This window comes from Panthera onca, assembly GCF_046562875.1.
Source record: "Panthera onca isolate mPanOnc1 chromosome E1 unlocalized genomic scaffold, mPanOnc1 haplotype 2 h2.Chr16_ul_3, whole genome shotgun sequence".
NCBI classification, from domain to species: domain Eukaryota; kingdom Metazoa; phylum Chordata; class Mammalia; order Carnivora; family Felidae; genus Panthera; species Panthera onca.
The window spans coordinates 979681-992945 of record NW_027675817.1 but is presented as its reverse complement, the minus strand read 5'-3'; the positions used below and the strand labels follow the sequence as shown (position 1 = coordinate 992945).

The following is a 13265-nucleotide window of genomic DNA, read 5'->3' as shown; positions in this document are numbered from 1 at the left end:
ATATTCATCACAGCATTATTCACAACAGCCAAGGTATGGAAACAATATAAATGTCAATCAACAGATAAATGGCTAAAGATGTGTCATCACACACACACACACACACACACACACACACACACACACACACAGGAATACTACCCAGCCATGCAACATGGATGGACCTTGAGGGCATCATGTGAAGTAAAACAGGTCAGACATAGAAAGGCAAATACTGGACGATCTTATATATATGTGGACTCTAAAAAAGCCAAATTCATAGAAACAGAGAGTAGAAGGGTGGTTTCCAGGGATGGAGGTGGGGGAAATAAGAAAAGAGAGAGGCTGGTAAAAGGGTAGAAACTTTCAGTTAAAAGATAAATAAGGTCTGTGGGCCTAATGTATAACATGGCTATAGTTGATAACACTATATTGCACAATGGAAATTTGCTAAGAGAGTAGAACCTAAGTGTTCTCACCAACATAGTAAGTAAATAAGGTAAACATGTGAAATGAGTAAAAGGTGGTAATCATTTCACAATGTAAACATATATTAAATCTTCACATTGTAGACTTAAATACATTATTTTGTCAAAAAAGACAAACTTGCAGGCATATGGATAATTGCTCTGCTGTAACTAGAAGCCCATGGTGGCTTATAGGCTTCCACATAGCTGTGAGAGAAATGAGAAAAAAAATGAAAAGAATGGCTACCTAGGAGTTAAAACTATACCAAAAGAAAGGCCACAAATATGCATGATCCTCCACACTTAGTACCTTATGAGAACACAGGAGCTACATTTTTGGTTCTCTCAAGCTTGCAGCAGTATAATTCCATTAAGTGAGTTCAGAGTTTAACTTACCTTTTTTTGTGCTCTAGCCTCAAACCCCTAATTTCATGTGAAATTGTCTTCTGTGTCATTTGAGAAAACTTGATGTCTTTCTTGTTGTCAATATGTCTCGATGGCAAGTTGGTTGCAAGAGAATTACAGCCTTCATCTGATAAATCGCTATTTTCTTCTGCCTGGGGAGTAACCAAGAGCCACAGTCAACCATGTTCTCTTTGCACAGGTAAGTTCAGTATGACCTTCTGGGTCAAATAATTCATTGTAGATAAATATTTTCTCTAAAGTGATGCTACCAGACAGAATTTTGTTGAAAAGGATTTAATTATCAGTGCATTAGTTCACATTAGGTACATGTTCTAAATGTCACCAACTATCCTTAGTGCATTATGTAGCTATAAAATGCCCAGCATTCGTGAACATAGCTAACGGTTGTGGAATCTAGTTCTTAAGGCATCTTTAAACTTACTTCATTAAATTAAAAACTCTTCTCCATGAACATAAGGGAAGGGAAGTGAAAATAATATAAAAACAGGGAGGGGGACGAAACATAAGAGACTCTTAAATATGGAGAACAAACAGAGGGTTACTGGAGGGGTTGTGGGAGGGGAGATGGGTTAAATGGGTAAGGGGCATTAAGGAGTCTCCTCCTGAAATCACTATTGCACTATATGCTAACTAACTTGGATGCAAATTAAAAATATATAAAGTAAAATTTAAAAAAATAATTAAAAAGAAATAAAAACTCTTCTCTACATCCACTATCAAGAGGATGAGAAGACAAGCCACAGACTGAGAGTAAATACTTAGAAAAGACATATCTGATAATGGGCTTTACTCAAAGTACTGTTATTCTGTATATTCAAAAATATATACAAAGAACTCTTAACAATAAGAAAAAGCACAACCCAACTTAAAAATGGGCAAAAGATCTTAACAAAGAAGACGTGCAGATGGCAAACAAGCAAATGAAAAGATCATTTGCTCAACATCATGTCAATAGGAAAGTGCAAATTAAAACATCAAGATACCACTACACATCTGTTAAAATGGCCAAATCCAAAATACTGACAAAACCAAATGCTGGCAAGGATGTGGAGCAAGAGGAACTCTTATTCATTGCTGGTGGGAATGCAAAATGGTACAACCACTTTGAAAGACAGTACTAAACATACTTATACCATATTTTGCAGCAATTACACCTTACTGGTATTTACCAAAGGAGTAGAAAACATATACCCACACAAAAACCTGCACACAGACGTTTAAAACAGCTTTATTCAGAATTGCCAGAACTTGGGGAAAAAAACAGTGCCCTTCAGCAGATGAATGGCAGTAGACTCAGTACATGAACTGTGGTACATCTAGAAAATGGAATACTATCTGGCACTAAAAAGAAAGGAACTATCAAGCCATGAAAAGACATGGAGGAAACTTAAATACATATTGCTAAGTAAAATAAGCCCATCTGCAAAGGCTACATACTATATGATTCCAACTATATGACATTCTGAATAGGTTAAACTATGAAGACTACAGAGACCAGCGGTAGTCAGTGGAGGAGGGAGAAAATGAATAAGCAGAGCACAGAAGATACGTAGGGCAGTGAAACTATTCTATATACTATAATAATGGCTACATGTCACTATACATTTGTCCAAACTCACAGAGTGCACAATACTGAATCAACCCCAATGTAAAGTATGGACTTTGGGTGATAAAGATATGTCCGTGTAGGTTTATTGATTGTAACAAATGTACCACGGTGGTGTAGGATGTTGATAGCGGAGGAGGCTGCACATGTATAGAGGCAGGGAGTATATGGGAACTCCCCACTCAACTTTGCTGTGAATCTAAAACTGCTCTAAAAAATAAAAGTCTATCGAGAAAAAAAATAAAGCAGCTATATTTCTTCTAAACAGACACCTCCCCCTCCAAAAAAGAACTAGGGCCTACGAGCAATGAACATGTTTAGAAAAAGAGGAATGAAGTGAGAAATATACTCTTTTGAAATGCGGCTGTTTGCAGGTCATCTGGGTAGCTCAGTGGGTTAAGCATCCAGCTCTTGGTTTCAGCTTAGGACATGATCTCACAGTTCATGAGTTCGAGCCCTGCATCGGGCTCTTTGCTGACAGTGCAGAGCCTGCTTGGGATTCTCTCTCTCCTTCTCTCTCTCCGCCCCTCCACTGTTCATCCTCACTTTCTCTCTCTCTCTCTCTCTCAAAAATAAAGAAACTTAAAAAAAAAAAAACAAAACATGGCTGCTTGCTTAAAACAACTGGACTGCATCTAGCTGATCAAAGGTATATTAGTTTTTAACCCCTGAACAAATTACAAAGGCCATGTATAAAGCAGATCACTAAGGGAGTTTAGAGAATCTCTATTTCTACACAAAATGTAAATTAAGGGAACTATTTCAGTGACTTTTAGGGTCTGCATACATTCATCTTACAACAGAGGCACACCTTTAACAACCTGCTTCAAAAAGGCAATCTGATTTGCTGCCCTAATATTTATTAGGAATGATGAAAAGTTTCCTAGAGATGTTGAGAAAAATGACTCAAAACAGAAACCAGGAAAATAAAAGGAGGAAGATCTAAAAAGACAGAGAGGCACAAAAACCTGTTATCAAAGACCAGATGAACAGAAGCAGTCAAATAGTGAACAGAAACTTTGATGATACAGAAAAGGAAGAAAATAATCTCTGAAATTCTGTGGTTAAAGGTGAACTGTCTGTGAAGTATAAACTACACAGTCTAAGGAAGACAAACTGGTATGATATATTAATGCTGTTAATTATTTTAACTTTTAAGAATCAGCTCTTCCAAATCAGCTCATGAGGATACAATCAACTAAGTATTAGGTATAAAAAAGTGGAACAGGTTAATAGACATATCACACTTCTTGGTACTTAGCAAGAAGCCTTGAAATTTTTTTTTTTTTTTTTTTTTTTGCAGGGGTGGGGGGGCGCCTGAGTGGCTCGGTTGGTTAAACATCTGACTTTTGTTTTTAATTTTTTTAATGTTTATTTATTTTTGAGAGAAAAAGAGACACAGATGAGTGGGAGAGAGGCAGAGAGAGAGGAAGACACAGAATCCAAAGCAGGCTCCAGGCTCTGAGCTGTCAGCACATAGCCCGTCGTGGGGCTTGAACCCAAGAACCATGAGATCATGATCTGAACCAAAGATGGATGCTTAACCGACTGAGCTGCCCAGGTGCCCCTAACTTTTGATTTCAGCTCAGGTCATGATCTCACAGTTTGTGAGATCCAGCCTCACACCACGCTGTCTGCTGACAGCACAGAGCCTGCTTGGGATCCTCTCTCTACTTCTCTCTGCCCCTCTCCCACTCATGTTCTCTCTAGTGCACATGTGCTCTCTCTCAAAATAAATCAATAAACGTTAAAAAAATTTTTTTTTAATTTCTTTCGGATTACAGTATAGGTACATGTCATATGGTAGCACCAGATCCATTGAAAGCGTATATTTAAAAGGTTAAGACTCTCAGTTGACAATGTTGAATTTTTCCTGAGCCTTGTGCTCCTGGAAAACAGTGAAGATTAAAGGAATCCCTTCACCCTTTTGTGTTCTGAAAAATGGCTTGCTGCAAGGAATCACCCTTTTCCCCCATAAGCTTTAGATAAAACTCACAGATGCCACCCTTGTTTACCTATGTCAAGGCCAAATATCTTCAAAATTCCTTTTCTTTGCTCTACGAAATGATTTGCTAAACTGTTTTAACCCCACTGATTAATTAGAACAAAAGGATTATTAGCCAAAATGTGGTTAAGCTTTCCTCCTTCCTCCAGGCCCCTAAAATATTCTCTGATCTGTTTATCTCATCATGCCACTCTTTCATCCCACTTCCCCCAATCCAGTTCCTAGCCTTGTTGACTCCTCTCCATGAAAGAAAAGCCATTTTTGCCTAGCCCTTGAGCTCCTTGAAGATCTTATGGTCACAGCCTTCCCTCTCCTATTTCAATAAATAGTCCCTTTCCTCCCTTGGAATAATCCTTTCGAATAAAGTCTCTCCTTACTAAGTCCGGGTTTGTTTTTTGTTTGACACAATACTGGCCAATGGATAAGAACATCTCCTGAATCACAGGGGAGAAGGCTAGAGACACTTGGTATCTTTTAGATTACCTTCTGGTTAGACTCCCACATCATTAATTATGTTACCTACAACCATTTATGTAGGTTTAAATCCTTTATTCTCCTAAAAAATTATCCCAGTCCCCTACCCCGCAAAATACTCTCAACATACACCACAGACCTCTTGATATTGCTGGGATGAAAGTTCATTATATGCCCACTAAAAGAACTCAAAACTCACCTTAGTTATTAAAAGATCCTATAATTATATTGCTCTATGAATCTGCTTACTGATTATGGGTGTGAGATAAATATAAACTAATTTTTTAATGTAAACTATTTTTAAAGAAGAAGAAGAAGAAGCAGCAGCAGCAGCAGCAGCAGCCTTTAGGAACTATTTTTGAAAAAAATACCTGGCAGAATAAAGGTACTTTACTTTCCATTTTTCAGTTTAGAGATAAATTCGGCCCTTGAGGACTCAAAGGTCTTGATGAACAAGTATGAATGAGCACAAAAGGATTTCCTGCCAAAAAAAAAAAAAAGATAAGAAAAAAATCATATGCCTGCTTAAGAGACTTAATTACATTTACCTACCTGGTTATCCCTGTAATGTAACACAGTATAATACCAAATAGATATTCCCCAAGCCATATATGTGTACAAAAACTAGAAAAAGCAGTTAGTAGATTGTAATTCGCAGGAGATCACACTGTACCTTAATTTTACCTTTTGTGGTATAAGAAGTAGAGAAATCCAAAACAAATGACATAAAAGGCAGAGAAATCCAGTTATATTTATTTATTCAAATAAACCCAGAGAAACAGAACTACTAACATAGCAGCAATTCCCAATGTTATTTAATGCTTACTATATACTAGACATTATGATGAACACTTTAACATAAATTATTTCATTTATTCCTTACAGATATTTTTTTAAGGAATTATCATTATCTTTATTTTACAGATGAGGAAAATAAAGACTCAGATCAAGTTGTCCAAGATTATACCGCCAACAAATAGCGGAGTCAGAATTTGAAGTCAGACAGCCTAACTCAAGAGCCATGGTCTTCAGCACCCTATAACATCGCCTCTCAAAAAAATACTATTGTAAACAAAAGATGCCTTAGCCTGTTTTAAATCAAAGATTTCCACATCACATACCAACCAATTTTCAAAATTCCTTGCATTTTCACAGGTTTTTTTTACTTATATCTGAGTTACAGTGGATGTGCTATTTATTACATTGCTAGTTATATTACATTGTTACAATTTTCAGGGTCATTTGCATACCATGAAGTTTTACTGCAAGTATTAATATTCTTAACAGAGATAGTACTTTAAAATCACTTACTTCTGAAATGTTATACTAATTACTGCTGAATGTGGTATGTCCAACATTCCTGGAATTCAAACCATGTTAAAAATCAAATGAAACCTTGTGACAAATAGCCATCTCAGAAGACATTAGGTGGCTATGCAGATTTCCCCAGCAACCCACTCGATGTAACCTCTTCGAGGTCTTCTCTCATGAGCTCAATCTTTACTTAGCAACTATTTGGTATAGTATGGTCTCCACCATTGTTACTGTCTTCACTATTCAACTGGCATTAATCATTTGCCTTGTATTTTTATTTGCCACATATACATCTCCTATATCAACTATAACTTATATTTCATGGATGGACTGAAAGAATGGATTGGTATCTTATCATTCTTTGAATTATTTCTCACAATAACAAGCACAATGCTATTTGTATAAAACAAAGGAAGGAGAGAGGTTCCGGAAGATGGCGGCGTAGGAGGACGCGGGGCTCACAGCGCGTCCTGCCGATCACTTAGATTCCACCTACACCTGCCTAAAGAACCCAGAAAACCGCCAGAGGATTAGCAGAAGGGAGTCTCCGGAGTCAAGCGCAGACGAGAGGCCCACGGAAGAGGGTAGGAAGGGCGGCGAGGCGGTGCGCGCTCCACGGACTGGCGGGAGGGAGCCGGGGCGGAGGGGCGGCTCGCCGGCCAAGCGGAGCCCCCGAGTCTGGCTGGCAAAAGCGGAGGGGCCGGACAGACTGTGTTCCGACAGCAAGCGCGACTTAGCGTCTGGGAGGTCAGAAGTTAACAGCTCTGCTCGGAAAGCGGGAAGGCTGGAGGACAAAGGGAAGGAGAGCTGCTGAGCCCCCGGACGGCAGAGCTCAGCTTGGCGGGGAACAAAGGCGCTCGCCAGCGCCATCTCCCCCGCCCATCCCCCAGCCAAAATCCCAAAGGGAACCAGTTCCTGCCAGGGAACTTGCTCGCTCCACGCAAACACCCAACTCTGTGCTTCTGCGGAGACAAACCTCCGGCAGCGGATCTGACTCCCTCCCGCTGCCACAGGGCTCCTCCTGAAGTGGATCACCTAAGGAGAAGCGAGCTAAGCCTGCCCCTCCAGCCCCCGTGCACCTTGCCTACCCACCCCAGCTAATACGCCAGATCCCCAGCAACACAAGCCTGGCAGTGTGCAAGTAGCCCAGACGGGACACGCCACCCCACAGTGAATCCCGCCCCTAGGAGAGGGGAAGAGAAGGCACACACCAGTCTGACTGTGGCCCCAGCGGTGGGCTGGGGGCAGACATCGGGTCGGACTGCGGCCCCGCCCACTAACTCCAGTTATACACCACAGCACAGGGGAAGTGCACTGCAGGTCCTCACCACGCAAGGGACTCTCCAAAATGACCAAACGGAAGAATTCCCCTCAGAAGAATCTCCAGGAAATAACAACAGCTAATGAACTGATCAAAAAGGATTTAAATAATATAACAGAAAGTGAATTTAGAATAATAGTCATAAAATTAATCGCTGGGCTTGAAAACAGTATACAGGACAGCAGAGAATCTCTTGCCACAAAGATCGAGGGACTAAGGAACAGTCACGAGGAGTTGAAAAACGCTTTAAACGAAATGCAAAACAAAATGGAAACCACGATGGCTCGGCTTGAAGAGGCAGAGGAGAGAATAGGTGAACTAGAAGATAAAGTTATGGAGAAAGAGGAAGCTGAAAGAAAGAGAGATTAAAAAATCCAGGAGTATGAGGGGAAAATTAGAGAACTAAGTGATACACTAAAAAAAAATAATATACGCATAATTGGTATCCCAGAGGAGGAAGAGAGAGGGAAAGGTGCTGAAGGGGTACTTGAACAAATTATAGCTGAGAACTTCCCTGAACTGGGGAAGGAAAAAGGCATTGAAATCCAAGAGGCACAGAGAACTCCCTTCAGACGTAACTTGAATCGATCTTCTGCACGACATATCATAGTGAAACTGGCAAAATACAAGGATAAAGAGAAAATTCTGAAAGCAGCAAGGGATAAACGTGCCCTCACATATAAAGGGAGACCTATAAGACTCGTGACTGATCTCTCCTTTGAAACTTGGCAGGCCAGAAAGGCTTGGCACGATATCTACAGTGTGCTAAACAGAAAAAATATGCAGCCGAGAATCCTTTATCCAGCAAGTCTGTCATTTAGAATAGAAGGAGAGATAAAGGTCTTCCCAAACAAACAAAAACTGAAGGAATTTGTCACCACGAAACCAGCCCTACAAGAGATCCTAAGGGGGATCCTGTGAGACAAAGTACCAGAGACATCACTACAAGCATAAAACATACAGACATCACAATGACTCTAAACCCATATCTTTCTATAATAACACTGAATGTAAATGGATTAAATGCGCCAACTAAAAGACATAGGGTATCAGAATGGATAAAAAAGCAAGACCCATCTATTTGCTGTCTACAAGAGACTCATTTTAGAGCTGAGGACACCTTTAGATTGAGAGTGAGGGGATGGAGAACTATTTATCATGCTCCTGGAAGCCAAAAGAAAGCTGGAGTAGCCATACTTATATCAGACAAACTAGACTTTAAATTAAAGGCTGTAACAAGAGATGAAGAAGGGCATTATATAATAATCACAGGGTCTATCCACCAGGAAGAGCTAACTATTATAAATGTCTATGCGCCAAATACCCGAGCCCCCAGATATATAAAACAATTACTCATAAACATAAGCAACCTTATTGATAAGAATGTGGTCATTGCAGGGGACTTTAACACCCCACTTACAGAAATGGATAGATCATCTAGACACACAGTCAATAAAGAAACAAGGGCCCTGAATGATACATTGGATCAGATGGACTTGACAGATCTATTTAGAACTCTGCATCCCAAAGCAACAGAATATACTTTCTTCTCGAGTGCACATGGAACATTCTCCAAGATAGATCATATACTGGGTCACAAAACAGCCCTTCATAAGTTTACAAGAATTGAAATTATACCATGCATACTTTCAGACCACAATGCTATGAAGCTTGAAATCAACCACAGGAAAAAGTCTGGAAAACCTCCAAAAGCATGGAGGTTAAAGAACACCCTACTAACGAATGAGTGGGTCAACCAGGCAATTAGAGAAGAAATTAAAATATATATGGAAACAAGCGAAAATGAAAATACAACAATCCAAACGCTTTGGGACGCAGCGAAGGCAGTCCTGAGAGGAAAATACATTGCAATCCAGGCCTATCTCAAGAAACAAGAAAAATCCCAAATACAAAATCTAACAGCACACCTAAAGGAAATAGAAGCAGAACAGCAAAGGCAGCCTAAACCCAGCAGAAGAAGAGAAATCATAAAGATCAGAGCAGAAATAAACAATATAGAATCTAAAAAAACTGTAGAGCAGATCAACGAAACCAAGAGTTGGTTTTTTGAAAAAATAAACAAAATTGACAAACCTCTAGCCAGGCTTCTCAAAAAGAAAAGGGAGATGACCCAAATAGATAAAATCATGAATGAAAATGGAATGATTACAACCAATCCCTCAGAGATACAAACAATTATCAGGGAATACTATGAAAAATTATATGCCAGCAAATTGGACAACCTGGAAGAAATGGACAAATTCCTAAACACCCACACTCTTCCAAAACTCAATCAGGAGGAAATAGAAAGCTTGAACAGACCCATAACCAGCGAAGAAATCGAATCGGTTATCAAAAATCTCCCAACAAATAAGAGTCCAGGACCAGATGGCTTCCCAGGGGAGTTCTACCAGACATTTAAAGCAGAGATAATACCTATCCTTCTCAAGCTATTCCAAGAAATAGAAAGGGAAGGAAAACTTCCAGACTCATTCTATGAAGCCAGTATTACTTTGATTCCTAAACCAGACAGAGACCCAGTAAAAAAAGAGAACTACAGGCCAATATCCCTGATGAATATGGATGCAAAAATTCTTAATAAGATACTAGCAAATCGAATTCAACAGCATATAAAAAGAATTATTCACCATGATCAAGTGGGATTCATTCCTGGGATGCAGGGCTGGTTCAACATTCGCAAATCGATCAACGTGATACATCACATTAACAAAAAAAAAGAGAAGAACCATATGATCCTGTCAATCGATGCAGAAAAGGCCTTTGACAAAATCCAGCACCCTTTCTTAATAAAAACCCTCGAGAAAGTCGGGATAGAAGGAACATACTTAAAGATCATAAAGGCCATTTATGAAAAGCCCACAGCTAACATCATCCTCAACGGGGAAAAACTGAGAGCTTTTTCCCTGAGATCAGGAACACGACAGGGATGCCCACTGTCACCGCTGTTGTTTAACATAGTGCTGGAAGTTCTAGCATCAGCAATCAGACAACAAAGGAAATCAAAGGCATCAAAATTGGCAAAGATGAAGTCAAGCTTTCGCTTTTTGCAGATGACATGATATTATACATGGAAAATCCGATAGACTCCACCAAAAGTCTGCTAGAACTGATACATGAATTCAGCAAAGTTGCAGGATACAAAATCAATGTGCAGAAATCAGTTGCATTCTTATACACTAACAACGAAGCAACAGAAAGACAAATGAAGAAACTGATCCCATTCACAATTGCACCAAGAAGCATAAAATACCTAGGAATAAATCTAACCAAAGATGTAAAAGATCTGTATGCTGAAAACTATAGAAAGCTTATGCAGGTAATTGAAGAAGATATAAAGAAATGGAAAGACATTCCCTGCTCATGGATTGGAAGAATAAATATTGTCAAAATGTCAATACTACCCAAAGCTATCTACACATTCAATGCAATCCCAATCAAAATTGCACCAGCATTCTTCTCGAAACTAGAACAAGCAATCCTAAAATTCATATGGAACCACAAAAGGCCCCGAATAGCCAAAGTGATTTTAAAGAAGAAGACCAAAGCAGGAGGCATCACAATCCCAGACTTTAACCTCTACTACAAAGCTGTCATCATCAAGACAGCATAGTATTGGCATAAAAACAGACACATAGACCAATGGAATAGAATAGAAACCCCAGAACTAGACCCACAAACGTATGGCCAACTCATCTTTGACAAAGCAGGAAAGAACATCCAATGGAAAAAAGACAGTCTCTTTAACAAATGGTGCTGGGAGAACTGGACAGCAACATGCAGAAGGTTGAAACTAGACCACTTTCTCACACCATTCACAAAAATAAACTCAAAATGGATAAAGGACCTGAATGTGAGACAGGAAACCATCAAAACCTTAGAGGAGAAAGCAGGAAAAGACCTCTCTGACCTCAGCCGTAGCAATCTCTTACTCGGCACATCCCCAAAGGCAAGGGAATTAAAAGCAAAAGTGAATTACTGGGACCTTATGAAGATAAAAAGCTTCTGCACAGCAAAGGAAACAACCAACAAAACTAAAAGGCAACCAACGGAATGGGAAAAGATATTTGCAAATGACACATCGGACAAAGGGCTAGTATCCAAAATCTATAAAGAGCTCATCAAACTCCACACCCGAAAAACAAATAACCCAGTGAAGAAATGGGCAGAAAACATGAATAGACACTTCTCTAAAAAAGACATCCGGATGGCCAACAGGCACATGAAAAGATGTTCAACGTCGCTCCTTATCAGGGAAATACAAATCAAAACCACACTGAGATACCACCTCACGCCAGTCAGACTGGCCAAAATGAAGAAATCAGGAGACTATAGATGCTGGAGAGGATGTGGAGAAACAGGAACCCTCTTGCACTGTTGGTGGGAATGCAAATTGGTGCAGCCGCTCTGGAAAGCAGTGTGGAGGTTCCTCAGAAAATTAAAAATAGACCTACCCTATGACCCAGCAATAGCACTGCTAGGCATTTATCCAAGGGATACAGGAGTACTGATGCATAGGGGCACCTGTACCCCAATGTTTATAGCGGCACTCTCAACAATAGCCAAATTATGGAAAGAGCCTAAATGTCCATCAACTGATGAATGGAGAAAGAAATTGTGGTTTATATACACAATGGAATACTACGTGGCAATGAGAAAAAATGAAATATGGCCTTTTGTAGCAACATGGATGGAACTGGAGAGTGTGATGCTAAGTGAAATAAGCCATACAGAGAAAGACAGATACCATATGGTTTCACTCTTATGTGGATCCTGAGAAACATCACAGAAACCCACGGGGGAGGGGAAGGGAAAAAAAAAAAAAAAAAAAAAAGAGGTTAGAGTGGGAGAGAGCCAAAGCATAAGAGACTGTTAAAAACTGAGAACAAACTGAGGGTTGATGGGGGGTGGGAGGGAGGGCAGGGTGGGTGATGGGTATTGAGGAGGGCACCTTTTGGGATGAGCACTGGGTGTTGTATGGAAACCAATTTGACAGTAAATTTCATATATTAAAAAATAAAAAAAATAAAAAAAAAGAACTATGTAAAAAAAAAAAAAAGAATAATTTTAACAAAAGAAGTACAAAACTTATACTCTGGAGACTATAAACCATTATAGAAAGAAATTAAATAAGACCTAAATAAATGAAAAGACATCCTATGTTTATGGATTGGAAGACTTAATACTGTGAATGTGACAATATTCCCTAAACTGATCCATGGAGTCAATACATTCTTATAAAAAATTCCAGCTGGTTTGTTTGCAGAAACTGATGAGGTGGTCCTAATATTCATATGGTAAAGCTCAGGCTCCAAAAAGCAAAAATAATCTTAAAAAGGAAAAAGAAGTAGGGGACTCACACTTTTCAGTTTAAACTACAAAGTGACAGTAATCAAGACAGTGAGGTACTGGCATAAAACTAGATATATAGATTAATGGAATAGAATTTACAATCCAGAAATAAACCTTCCAATGTTTGGTCAGCTGATTTTTGACAAAGGTACTTGCACATTCAATGAAGAAAGAACAGTGTTTTTAATAAATGGTGCTGGGACAACTGGACAGTCACATGCAAAGAGAATATTCTTTTGGATCCCTATCTCACATTTTATACAAAAAGTAACTCAAAATGGATCAAAGACCTAATTATAAGTG

General features: G+C 39.3%; 1 pseudogene; it reads right to left on the bottom strand.

Moving 5' to 3' along the window:
* Nucleotides 1–5435, bottom strand: part of LOC144615442 (EF-hand calcium-binding domain-containing protein 13-like) — a 98941-nt pseudogene extending 93506 nt beyond the window's left edge.
* Between the last annotated feature and the right edge of the window lie 7830 nt (nt 5436–13265).